General features: G+C 54.7%; 1 pseudogene; it reads right to left on the reverse strand.

Annotated features, from left to right (window-relative positions):
* Positions 1-7,325: 7,325 nt before the first annotated feature.
* LOC133352401 (transcription factor HES-4-like) lies at positions 7,326-11,633 on the reverse strand (annotated as a pseudogene).
* Positions 11,634-13,736: the final 2,103 nt, after the last annotated feature.

Raw genomic sequence — 13,736 nt, forward strand, 5'->3', positions numbered from 1 at the left:
GGGGCACCCCCAGTGGCATGTGTCCCTGTGTGGCACGAAGGCGACATCAGCAGCCGGCCTGCACGGGCATTAGACTGCCAAGTAGGGGCGACGCTTGGCTGTGAGCATTATCCTGACTGGGCAGTTTTTTATGTTGCAGGCAAATTTTCGTCTTTGGCAAATTGCGGCCGCAAGTTAATTATGAAATGTCCCGATGGCAACCAGCCTTCACCTCACCGCAAGCGCCGTGCACAGACCGACCGCCGCGTTCCCTGCGCCTCGCTTTGCCATAACGAAGCACCGCTTCGCGGATGCCAATGCCGGCCCAATCTCAAACGCTACAATTAGCGCGTCAATTAAAACAACAAAAATCCGCACCCCTCCGCTCTATTGTCAAAACAACGGCTCCGTCAACCGAGCGTCGCTCACCGGGCACGTTCGGGGAGAGTGGTCCTCGCCTCGCTTGGCCCCAAGTGCCCAGCTCCACCGCAGCTCCACCGCGGCTCCACATCAGCTCCACGCCAGCTCCACGCCAGCTCTACCACAGCTCCACCGCAGCTCCACGCCAGCTGTACGCCAGCTCCACCGCAGCTCCACCTCAGCTCCACGCCAGCTCCACGCCAGCTCCACGCCAGCTCCACCGCAGCTCCACCTCAGCTCCACGCCAGCTCCACGCCAGCTCCACGCCAGCTCCACCGCGGCTCCACTGCAGCTCCACGCCAGCTCCACGCCAGCTCCACCTCAGCTCCACGCCAGCTCCACGCCAGCTCCACCACGGCTCCACCGCAGCTCCACGCCAGCTCCACCGCAACTCCACGCCAGCTCCACCGCAACTCCACGCCAGCTCCACCACTGCTCCACCGCGGCTCCACCGCGGGCCGCTGCGGTGGCGCTGGCTCTGTCATTGCGCGCCTTGTCGCTGTGATTAAAGGGGGCCGCGGTGCGGGATATGGCCTGGGGAGATCCCGGCACGGGAGGCTCGGTCGGCAGAGCTGGAGACGTCTGCGGTGCGGTCAGGTGGTGCTTGCATGTTGTTTGTGTGTTTGTGTGTAGTATGTACGTCGCACTTCTTTCGCGCCGTACGTAGCCAACCGTGCTAATCGTAAGTGCGACACGCGGTAATGAAACATATCGCTCGACACGTCACCGAGCCGACACGCTTGCCAGGTAGGGGCTGTCTGTTGTTCCCTCTGCTGCATAAGCAACCGGTAAATGCTCGCAACCTGCTCGCAGGAGAGACGTCCACCTCACAGCTCACCGAGGATTCCCCGATTAAGCAGAGACACGAACAAATAAAAACAAACACAGACCTCCCTTGGGTCAAAACTACAGCGTCATTCTGGCTGCCACATCACAATCACCGACTCGCAGTACAGCTTCGATAACGTGCGGTCAAGCCACCCCCATGGACAACATCACACGCACGCACGTACGTTGAACTTCCTTCGCACCGTACGTAGCCAACCGTGCTAATCGGAGGTGCGGATGCCTTCACGGGGGATGCCTTCATCCAGCAGTGGATTGACAAAGGGACGTACATTCTTATTTTATTATTTGGATTATTCGTAAATTGTATTACCATAACAGGAGGTGGAGCAGGGTTGAGTTGGCGTCTGTGTGCGGGTGGCAGCAGGAATCGATTTGTACCGAGACCTGCCACTGGTGATGCGTTGAACTGTTCACGGCAGTTTACTGCAGAGTTTGAATGGTGGACCGACGGTGTCTAATATTTAGAAAAGTGCATTTCGATTATTTTGTTGCTATAATTTTACACGTGATGATGCATTTAGTTCATTTGTGGCCAGGTCGTTTCTGAAAAATAAGTCAAAATCTCAGTGCGCTTTACCTGGTAAGATAAAAAAAAAAGTTTATTTGTATTTGTATATCTTTTTTACGTGATTTATTTACCTTTCCTATACTTTGCAATCTTATCGTGTCGTCGCATTGTTTATTGTTGTAACGTTCTGACTCGCCCCAACCGGACATCTGTGAAAAAGTGCTTCATAGCTCATCGGATTCCTCCAGTTTAAAATAAATATTCAGATTCTGATTCGTCTGCGGTGGTGGTCGGTGGTGGTTGTGGTGGTGGTCGGTGGTGGTGGTTGGTGGTTGTTGTGGTGGTGGTTGTGGTGGTCGGTGGTGGTTGTGGTGGTGGTTATGGTGATGGTTGTGGTGGTCGGTGGTGATTGTGGTGGTGGTTGTGGTGGTTGTGGTGGTGGTGATGGTTGGTGGTGGTTGTGGTGGTGGTTGTGGTTGTGGTGGTGGTTGTGGTGGTGGTTGTGGTGGTGGTTGTGGTGGTCGGTAGTGGTTGTGGTTGTGGTGGTGGTCGACAGTGGGGAGCGGTGACGACCCTGGCGCAGCGCGGGGCAGAGCCGACGAGGCCCGGGCGGATTGGGAGAGAGACCCGAGCAGCGGCGCCTCCCCAGAATGAGAGGAGCCGCCACTGCGCCTCGTCAGCCGGGGCACGACGCCGCCAGCACACTTGCTCCGGCGGCAGTGATTAAGGGGCCCAAGCGGCCCATTGTGTGGAGCTCACAATCCAGTGCAGATTATCGGGGGAATCCCGGACAAAAAAAAACGTTGGAATTAAGGCGCCATATCCCAGTGACACGACCATGTCCCCTGGCAACACCTGAAAATCTCCCAAATCTCCTGGCCGCTGCCGTCACCCGACAAGAGGGCTTCCTCTTTGTGTGGGAGCCACTCCGATGTTACGCGCACGCTCAGAAAGCTCCTAATGGGTAACAGGCAGGCGAGGTTATTGGATACCCACATATCTATGCATACATACCCTGTATGAATTATTTGGATAGATAGGTAACCAGGTAACCTGGTTACCTTGGTTTGGCTTGACAAATGTGAGAGTTTCGTTGCCATGCATGTAAGGCTCAGTTATTTGATGTATGACCACAATTGCTACTAGAGGCCACGATGTTTTCGGAAAATAATAATCGATTCTGAAATAATCCATGAATCCATCGTGACTCAGAATCGTAACAATTTATCAAATAGCTGCGGATCGTAGAAAAAAAAACGATAAAACATCTACTCTATATACATGGATACTCGGATGTCAGTTATAATACGAGGATATGTCGCATTCCTAACCAGCGGGCATCTCAAAGTTTTTTTGATCTCCTCATTTGATTTGACAACACAGGAACTCCGGCAAGCCTGAGCCTGCATTGGAAAACGAGGATGAAACGGCTTCCAAGAAAAAAATATTTTTGTAAAATAAAAAAAATCAAGCCCCGAAGTGTTGCTCCATTGTTTATTTAATTACTGCAATCTTCACCACATTCATTCATCAATTGACTTCTCTTCTCCCATTCATGATTGTCCCGGTCTCGCTGCGGCGTTCACTGTCGTTATTTTCACGGCCGACCTCGCCAGCGTCCGTGAGCCCTGCACTCAAACTCACACCGCTGGTAGGCGTGTGGGCCGATGGTGCTCATTCCACATTCCCATGACAGGAGCCAGTCTCTTCCGACAACGACCGCCACGGTTGACTTCCCACGTAGTGAGAACCGCGTGCCGCCTCAGTCTCACCTGGGCGAATGTTGAACTTTTTGTCAGATATTTGGAACACCAAAAAATAACCGGATCACCAATTTGATGAAGTCTTGTGAATCCACTGCTGGATGGAGCCCCCGCCCCTCCCCACATCATGGGGGGGGGGGGGTTGTTTGGGGGGGAGAGGGGGGTGCTGGGGTGGGAGAGGGGGGTGCAAGAACCGATTGAGATATTGCTCGCCACTGATGTTAGCCGTGACCAGGAACCCAACGCAGACCCTCCGGTTTGTAGAGTCGTGTGTTCACATTTGCGCCACTCACATAACTCACATAAACATCCCCTGTAATAGCTATATGCAGACGACTAGTAGCAAGTGCTTTTAGCGAGCACCTATTAAGGCTGTCGGAGTGGTGGCATCGCCAACGCCACGCCAAACCGCCTTTGTCTCCCCAGTGACAATGTTTACATTTGAGGCTAAGCCGACCTTGTGGAGGCACAGGACCAGTTCAGATAATCGTCGCCACTGGTGTTGTCCGTGAGCGGGAATCGAGCAGCGGGCGCCCGCACCCGCGTGTCTCCACTCGCGCTGCCTTCGATCGGAATCCGGGGAGCAGGAGGGGATGGGTGGGCGGTGGAGGGGAGGGGAGGGGATGAGGCACGAGGTGGGAGCCCCTGGCCCGGGGCGAGACATTGCTCGGTCGCCTTCTCCTCGCCACCGGAAAATCCGTGGCGCGTGGCGGCGGCGGCACGCGGCGCCGTTCCTGCAGGAAGCGCCCGGGGCGGCGATCATGAACGAGCGGGAATTCAGTCGAGGCACACACAGCCGTCAACTCTCTCGCTCTCTCTCCTCTTCTCTCTCACCCTCTCACTCGCAATCCCTCTCCCTACTTCGCTCTCTCTGTCATCCGTCGGATGTCAGGTTCACTTTCATCGTCGTGATCACCGCGCATCGCCACCATTGTCCACGGACACTTCAGCCGTGAGATATTCGCTGCTGGATAGAACTCCTCTGGTACAAGCCCCCTAGAATTGGGGGCTCGCCCCCCCCCCCTTCTACAAACTACCCCCCCCCCCCCACCTCTCCCCAGCTGCACACATGTAGAACTCTCGTGACGAACGCCACAATACACAAAGAGAGAGTCAACGCGTTGTTAATAAGGCGCGTGCGTCACGTTGTGCCAGGGAGCTTGCGACTGCCGCTATAGACCGTGGAGGCTGCAGCAGAAGGCACGGAAGACCAGAGCAGCTCGTACCGTCACTCACTCTGCTGGGCATGTAACGTTCAAGTGAAGATTGTGTTGTGGGGGGGGGGGGGTACGCGCCCCCCACAGCCCCCATCTACCGCGCATATCGGCCAGGTCACGCGGCGTGTTGATGGCCACCCTGTGCCCATCGGACTCATCAGAGGGCAGTGGTTTGACACGAGACGAGTGGCGGTGTGGCTGCCGCACGAAGTGAATGAACCCGGGATGGGGACGTGCACTGCGAGAGATGGAGTGACGGAATCGGCGCGTGTGCAGGTCACATGTGTATCATTCCGTTGCAATTGTTTTGGGAGGTCTTGATTATGGCAGTAGATGATGATGTTGATGATCATGAAACGCACTTTGAAGCAACTTGTCTTTGAGCACTTACAAAGCATCTCAAGCCCAGGCCATCGCTTTGCAAACTCGACAGTGAATTCTCAGTGGGCTTCCACCTGGAAAAATAAGAGCGAGCGAGAGAGAGAGCAAGAGATACATGTATGATTGATGCATGTTACTGGGGGACCGTGCGTGGACACGGTTAGCCGGGAGTGCAGGAATGTGGTGGTGGTGGGGGGATGGCGGTTTATTATCTCTTGGAAATAGTTTGCAAGAGTCGGGGAAGACACGTGCTCGAGTGGGGACACGTGCTCGAGCTGAACCCGCCCGCCTTTGTCTCCCCGCAGCATCGCGCCGTGTTGTTTACTGCCATCGTTGTCTTGTTTACCAATTCCAGCAGGCGCCGTCGGAGAACAACAAGTTCGGTTGTTTGTCCACCCAAGAAAGAACATTTGTTTTCATTTTAGATCTATTGTAAACGTTCAGAATGATACGAACCCACGGCTGTATTTTTTGTGTAGCAGAGTGATCGTCCTTTGCAATGGACTGTGCGAAAGAAGATTCATCATCCATACATACACACACGTGCTGCCGTGCGTTGTAACTAACACCCTTACTTGAAGACCACTTACAAGACTCGTTTGTGAAACAGTTGCTCTCCGTTCGCTTTCGATATCGTTTTACTTTTGCTTGTTAATGTACATAATATACATAGCGTCAACTATTTGGTTCTATAACCCTGACCCTGAGTAGAACAATTGTCTACGCTCACGGCCAAGATCGATGACCAATACCTGAACTGTTGCTGGGCCTCCACAAGGTCAACTATGCCTTAAATGAGTGCATGTTGTGGTGTGCAAACATCGGCTCTGGGGAGACAAAGCTGGCTGGGCACAGCGTTGGCCGTACGTCCCCTCCCTCGTGCAACCACTGCACCACCTCTCGCGTTGGTCACCAGGCTTCCTCCGATGCGTTCTCTGTTCCCGTGACACTGCCATGAGCGTGTGTACTCCGCTGGTGGGCTGCGTGGTGTCCCGAGCACTGTGTATAGGGACTAGGTGGATGCTGCCACGGTGTAGCGGTGAGCACACGACCGGACCTCCATCCCAGAGATCCACAGTTCCCGTCTCCCGCCGCGAATCCCTGTGGTCTGCACAGATTCTCTGCACCGACGCACACGCACGCAGCACGCAACGAGTTCCCACTACAGCTTCAACAGGCTCTTGGGGCAAGTGCTTTGCGCGTGGACCTCTGAAAGCTGACACGGCACACGATGGGGTGGGTGGCCAGCAACCACGCCCGGCTACCTCTCTCTCTCGCAGTGGCAATGTTTACACACCGCACCAGTTTTAGTACTTTTTTAAGGCTGAGTCGACCTAGGGCAGGCCCAGGGGGCGGGTTCAGATAAATGTCACTACCGGTGTTGGTGGCCGTCAGCGGGAATCGAACCCTGCTCTCGAGGTGTGCTGGCTGCGGGGTGGGAGGGGAGACGGTGGGGCGCCCGCGCCTGGCAGCTGAAGATGAATTCTGGGGCTGTGGGTGCCCGGGCTCGCGAGATGCCACCACCACCGCTGCTGCTGCTGCTGCCCGTGCTGACGGTGAGCGTGTGTGCGTCTCAGCGGATGTGTAGTCACACCCGTGCGTTTGTTCGGAGTTGCAACAAGATTGACACCGCTACTTTATTGACGTGGCCAAGGCCTGCAGAACAACCATCAAGAGGCCAGGGAGTTGAGCAAAAATGTCGTGCTTTCAATGCCCCCGATTTCCATTGCTCGCAATCATTAATTACCTTAATTATGGTGGGCAAGCCCAGGGAAAAGCTGCATGGTTTGGAGTCGGAGCAAATTTCTGGTAATCTCTTGGGGTGCAACAGTGATGTTTTCTAGCCCTACAATATTTAAATATATTTTTACCACATTCAGTAGATTCAAGAAGCTTTTCATGGCTCCTCTGTCAGTGGCATTTCCATCCGCTACAGATACAATGGGTGGCTGATTGATGCCCTGGTGAGATCTAGGGATGGCTCCTTACTGACCGATCAAGTATGTTAATATGTATACTGATGACCTGGTAATTGCTGCTCACTCTGTGATCACTCTCGTCTATATTTGTGGTGGACACCTCTTGCAGAGCAACACGACGGCCAACTCGCACAGCGCTGCCCTCTCTAGGGGCCACGGTGAACTCCGGGCGATCCACAAACGGTGGTCCTTGCACATACAAACAACCGACAACATTTATTTTGTGCTTTTTAAAGTAGCTGTTACATTATTGCATTTTTGGAAAAAGGGAAAAAGAAGTAAGTACAAAGTTGTATGAATGGCACATGCAGAGTTATGTGAATACGACGCGTCTGGACGAGTCAACCCCAACATACAAATCCCGTTACGTTTATAAAAAGAAAGACAAATGAAGAATAGAAGTCGAGGGCTCCATGCAAATGATTTACAGGTGAGCGTGTGGGCTGCGATGCAGTCCATTCTTTACATTCTTCAAGAAGACGCCGTTGACCTAAAACTCAACATGCTTTCATTGTTCCAATGGACAATATTTGACCCTTAACATTTACTTGCTAAACCAACGCTCATTTGACTGTGCATGATAGTTTAATGGTGTGTTTCAGCATTCGCAGTTTCAACGTTTGGCGTGAGAGGTCTCCCAATTCTAAACGCGGCTTCATAGCCACGTGGGCCAAACTCGGGTCACAGGGAGGGCAGAACTGGACTACGGCATCGCCCCGCCTTCACCAGGGCCTCCAGACGGAGTCGCGCCGTTCATTCCGAGGCACGGGGGCCGAGCGATCGGCCGGGCTCGGGCCGCGTTCGTCCACTCGCCGGTGGCCGCGGTGGCGACGGTTCGGGAAAATCCTCGGCGGAGACGGCGGCGGCGGCTGGCGCCGCATCCTCCTGCGCTGCTCTGTTTGCGAGGACGTCCGGCGAATGCGGCGGCGACGGTGGCGGTTCCTCCGGCGTCGCCGCGTCCGTGCGCGGTGGCGGCGATGGCGGCGGCGACGAAGAGGAGGACGAGGAGGAGGAGGGGCTGCGGCTGGCGGCGGCGCCCGCGAGCCTGGCGGTGGCGCCATGCAGGTTGAGGCACTCCAGGAGGTGCCCGAGGAGCCGAGTGAGCGGCTCGCGCTCGGCCGTGCCGGGCGAAGCGGCCACGAAGCGCGCCACCTGCACCACGCAGTCGTGGAAGCCCGCGCCGTAGCGGCCCGAGTTGGCCTCCTCGCTGAGCCCCTCGCCTGCCAGCGACACAATGAGGAGGAGGAGCGCGCGGCTCAAGGTGACGCACGGGACGAGCGCGTGGCTCCGCTGTCATTCCACTGCTGGATGAGGGCCTTCCCGTGCCGTGTGGACCGTGGGGCTTTTTGGACTATACTTCACCCTGCTGGTCAGCATTTCTCGGCTCCCACCGAGACCCGCTACGGCAACAGTCCACCGGTGGCCTTCGCCCATTGGGAGGTAGCTCACGCTCCCATGCCTGTCAATCACTTCCAATTCCCTCTCTCGGTGAAGTAACTTCCACAGAGACCCACAGAGACCCGTACACTCATAGAGACCCACAGATTCAGACAGACTTCCCTGGACTCACGTAGAATCCCATTACTGCCTGCCTGCATCTCTCTATAAAATACAAATGCCCACGGTTTCTCTGCCAGCATCTTGAGTCGTAGACGCATCGAGATGCCGTATAAAACTACGTTGTATTTGTATTGATAATCGCGATCGCCGTAATTACCAAGCCAGTTTGTGATCATCACCGTTTGACATCATCATCATTTGATCATTGATAAGGCTGATAATGAGTTACAACTGATGGGGAAGGGCGTGGGTGTGACGGTAGCGATGGTGGCGATGGTGGCCTGAGTGTGATGAGTGGGTGAGAGTGTTGTTGTGACCTGCAGTGTGGTGAGTGGGTGAGTGTTGTTGTGACCTGCAGTGTGGTGAGTGGGTGAGTGTTGTTGTGACCTGCAGTGTGGTGAGTGGGTGGGTGTGTTGTTGTGACCTGCAGTGTGGTGAGTGGGTGGGTGTGTTGTTGTGACCTGCAGTGTGGTGAGTGGGTGAGTGTTGTTGTGACCTGCAGTGTGGTGAGTGGGTGGGTGTGTTGTTGTGACCTGCAGTGTGGTGAGTGTGTTGTTGTGACGAGCGATGGAGTGGTGAGCGAAGGGGTTCGTCTGTTCACCTGCGACTTCAGCTCCCTTCTGGAGGCTCTGCAGGTGCTTCACTGTCATCTCCAGGATGTCGGCCTTCTCCAGCTTGGAATATCTGGTGCTCTGTTGTTTACAGACAAGAGCAATACAGAATAACAAGGAAAATAAGGATTCAATATGAATTAAAATAAACAACGAATGCCATTTTTAAACCATATTTCAGCTGCCATAAAATAAACAACGAATGCGATTTTTAAACCATATTTCAGCTGCCATTGGCACGTTTCAAGGCAAATATTAACAATTACATAATAATGATTGAGTTATGTTGTTGGAAAAATACTCGTTTCAATGCGTGACGCTGGAAACCACCAGGGGCTGAGTGGCCCCGGCCCTGTCCCTTCCAGGCGATTCTATGAAATGCCGCCAGTGAGAATCTCGATTCAAGTCCCCCCCCCCCCCCCCTCTGCATGGCAGTGAGTGGCAGCACCTCCAGTGGCCGCAGGGATCGTGTGGACTTGTTCCATACACAGCGCGACCCCTCGATTCATTCCGTCTCCACCATCTCTCGTTTCCCCAGTGCTGTCAAACATCTACTCTTGGCACTCGCAGTACCGTTTTATTATTATTTTAAGATTTAAAATATTTTATTTAGTAATTTGGCCCACAATCCAATGTAATTTGGGTTTGCACAGCGTCCGAATGATGCATCCGCGCCGCAAGACGCGTCTGCACCACTCTTACATTCGCCAACCTGCCCTCTGGGTCTGTAGCGTCACAGATGTCCACTTAATAATGTCCACTTCGGTCCACCGATGACGACCTGGCCGATACATTGCCACGTGGGGCCGATGGTGGTGGCGGTGGCGGTGATGGTGATGGTGGCGGTGTCGTGCCGATGTGCGCCGGGGATGGAGGGAGCCGCTCTGGATGTGAGGAGAGGCGCTGGCGAGACTCACGTCCTTGCGAGGAGCCTCCAGGATGAGCCCCTTGAGTTGGTTGAGGCTCTCGTTAATCCGAGCTCTCCTCCTCTTCTCCATGAGGGGCTTCAAGGTCTGGAGTCGTCATCATCATCATCATCACGGTCAAGTCATCATCACCATTGTCATCTCGCCACCCTCTTTAGGCATCACTGCCAACATCCACTGCCATTATGACCATCGCAATCACCGCCATCGTCATTACAGTAGTTGCCATCAACCCACCATCATAATCGACGCACGAGAGAGGTGGGTGGCCAGCCCTACGCCCCAATGCTGATGTTTACGCACTGCGCCAAGAACTAATTTAAGGCTAAGTCGACCTAGGGGAGACCCAGGACCGGTTCAAATTCCCGCCACTGTTATTGTTCGTGAGCGTCAATCGTCAAACTCGGGCCGCCGGGTTCGTTGCGCAAGTCGCGCTAACCATTGCGCCACCGCTCCTCGTCCGCACACTCACACCAACACGGGGCCGCTGGGACGCACCTTCCTGAGGTCGCTGAGTTGGCTCGGGCCGGCGCTGTCGCGTTTCCTGCGGACCCTGGGGAGCACGACGGCTCTCCGCTGCCCTCGGCACTGAGAGGTCACCGCTTCCATGGTTCCTGCTCGACTCCCGGTCCCTGCGGAGCTGCCTCCAGCTGCCCTCTGTCGGTCAGGTGGAGTGGGGAGGGCTCTCACAGAGCCCACGTGCGCATCGCCTCCTGCGCTCTCTTATAACAGCCTGCGGCTCTGACGTTGTCTGTCCCTGGGTGCGTCTCTCTCTGTGTGTCTGTCTCTGTGTGTCTGTCTCTGTGTGTCTGTGTGGTGCCTGTCCCTGGGTGCGTCTCTGTTTGTGTGTGTGTCTGTCTGTCTCTGTCTCTGTGTGTCTGCCTGCGTGCTTCTGTGTTTGTGTGTATGGGTATCTGCGTCTCTCTTTTTTTAGTTTGCGTGTGTGTCCATATTTTTGAGTGTATCTGCGTGTTTGTTTGACTCTCTCCGTGTGTGTCTGTGTCTCTCTGTGTCTCGGTGTGTGTCTGTGTCTCTCTGTGTATCCGTGTGTGTCTTTGTCTCTCTGTATCTCGGTGTGTGTCTGTGTCTCCGTGTGTGTCTGTGTCTCTCTGTGTCTCGGTGTGTGTCTGTGTCTCTCTGTGTCTTTGTCTGCGTGTGTGCCGATACTCGACTGGCTGTTCCTGTCGACAACCGCGCTCCTCTGCCCGTCGCTACGCAGCAGTAGACTTCCGAGACATCCGACTTATCTTTTCAAATTGCTCTCACTACACCAGTCGAACATCTACACACATCTGTGCGAACAGCTGCTCTACGCCTCAGTCCGCCCCGCGTAGTCGCAACGTACTCCGTATTAAGTGCCCCTCGACGCACAGAGACGATCGCGAACGTTGTGAATGCGATCGCCCCTCGACAAAGTGTCCGCCGCTCTTCCACGTGGGCTGCCTCGCCCGTTATGAGTCTCGCTGCCTGCGGCCGCGGGCGTTTATAAAGGAGGGGGGGGGGTGATAGGTAGGGGGAGTGGAGGGATACTCAGAGGGCGTGGGGGGAGGGCGTGGTGGGTGGGGTGGGTGGTGGGCGAAGGGGATCTCAGTGCAGGGTCCATGTAAAGAGCAAAGCCCTCTCCACCCCCTCTTTGCTAAAATCAACTGCTGGATGAGAGTGCCCCTCCCCCCCACCCTGCCCCCCACGTCTGCACGGTCGTCAAAGAATACCTCACCACGCTGCTCGGCGCCGGTCGGTGGAGGCGGGCAACATAGACAGACGGGGACGCATGCAAGTACAGCACAACAATGGATTGTTGCTGGACTGCCCTACCACGTGTAGCATCGCGAGCCCCGTGGTCACCCACCCGGGCTTCACCCAGGCTCAACGCTGCGTGGCCTGGCGAGATTCCGGCTGATTCGGCCACCGGCGGGTAGCTGGTTCGGCATTGCGCGACTGACAGTAGCAGATCGCGTGCCTACTCATTCTGTTTCACACTGATGGTGGTGGTGATGAGTTTGACACCAATAAAGATGTTGGTGGAGATGATGATGCCAAGTTTTATAAGCGGGGAAAAAACAAAGACCCGGGTGTGACTACCTTGAGTGTTTACATTACCCCCTCTTGAACAGCCACGCTGCAAGGTTCCGTCGACCCCGTCATAGCAATGTGGAATTTCCACCGCTGGCTCAAGGCTGTAAACGGAAGATGAGCAGCGGAAACGCAATGCTCATTTGAGCAGGAAACCACCCAACCTTTGACTTGACGGGGCTAGGCAGGCGGTGGGGATGCTGGTGTGGGGGGCTGGTGCGTGGCTGGGTGGCGGGTGCCTGGTCACAATTATAATCGCTGTCGGGGGACGCACACCCAGGCTGGGACATTTAAACGAGCAAATGACCTGTGGGCGGGTCTGGCACACACACAATGGGCGGCCCACTCACGCGCCACATTTAAATAACGACGGCGCGTGGCTCGCAACAACATAGACAATGACTCGAGGCAAAAGTGACGGCGTTTAAAAAAAACACAATTTCAAAAACGGCAAAAAATGTACTCCTGGTAGAATGGCGAGCACATCACAGGCGCTCTCCGCTCTCCTGTCTTTGCACTGGCTACCAGTCAAGTGCCGAGTGAGCTGTAGGACCATGCTGCTGGTGCTGACCTCTGTGGTACTACTCAATGGGTTAGCCCCGCACAATTCACAGGGAACCGATCCCGTGTTCACTCTCCAACGAAGGCCCTCTGAGATATTCGGATCGCTTTCTTCTCAGGACTCCGAGGTCAAGTTTCTGTTCCTGGCAGGGCCTCATCGGGCTGTTGCCGGTGCAGCTCCCAAGTTTTGGAAGATCTGCCCTTTGCTAATAAGACAATCAAAATCGGTCGCTAGATTTAAGTCTGTCTTTGAAAACTCACCTCTCTAAACTGCCCTTCACCCCCGCCTAGTTGCGGCCGTTTTACCCTGCAGGTTCTGCTTATTCCCCGCTTTCGTACGTATGTATGTTGAACTTCTATCGCGCCGTACGTAGCCAACCGCGCTATTCGGAGGTGGGTTTGACAAGGTAAGAATTGTTACCGTTTGGGGTTTGATTCAATTGAAGACCGGTCCTTTTTTTCTGCCTCGTTTTTATTTCTGTCTCACTTGCATGGTTCCCCTTTAATTGTCTCACTTGTGAGACAGCATTAAGCCCTTTATCTCTCGTCGGGTGACAACATTAGCACCCACTTTGCGTAGCTGGCGCCCCGTCATAGGAATGCGGAATTTCCAACATTGTGGCTCAGAGCCGCCGACAGAGATGCACACCACTCCTCTTCCCCCGTTCGAGTTTGTAAAACTAATTGAGAGTTGTTGGCATTTCCGTTCGAAGTCTCGGCGACACAAATACAACCAAAGCTGCGGTTGAGTTGAGAGTGTTGAGACAACTCGAGCGTGGGGGAGGGGTTGCTGATGATGGGAGGAGCTGCAGAACAGCGGGGGCTGATGGGCTCCAGACACCACACCGAGGAGTCAAAGCGTAGCCATCGATTAACCTCGAAGGCCTCACGCTGGGTCAACTCCCTCGC

The sequence above is a fragment of the Lethenteron reissneri genome, chromosome 40 (genome assembly GCF_015708825.2).
Source record: "Lethenteron reissneri isolate LAM-NWPU_2019-01 chromosome 40, ASM1570882v1, whole genome shotgun sequence".
In the NCBI taxonomy this organism is placed as follows: Eukaryota; Metazoa; Chordata; class Hyperoartia; order Petromyzontiformes; family Petromyzontidae; genus Lethenteron; species Lethenteron reissneri.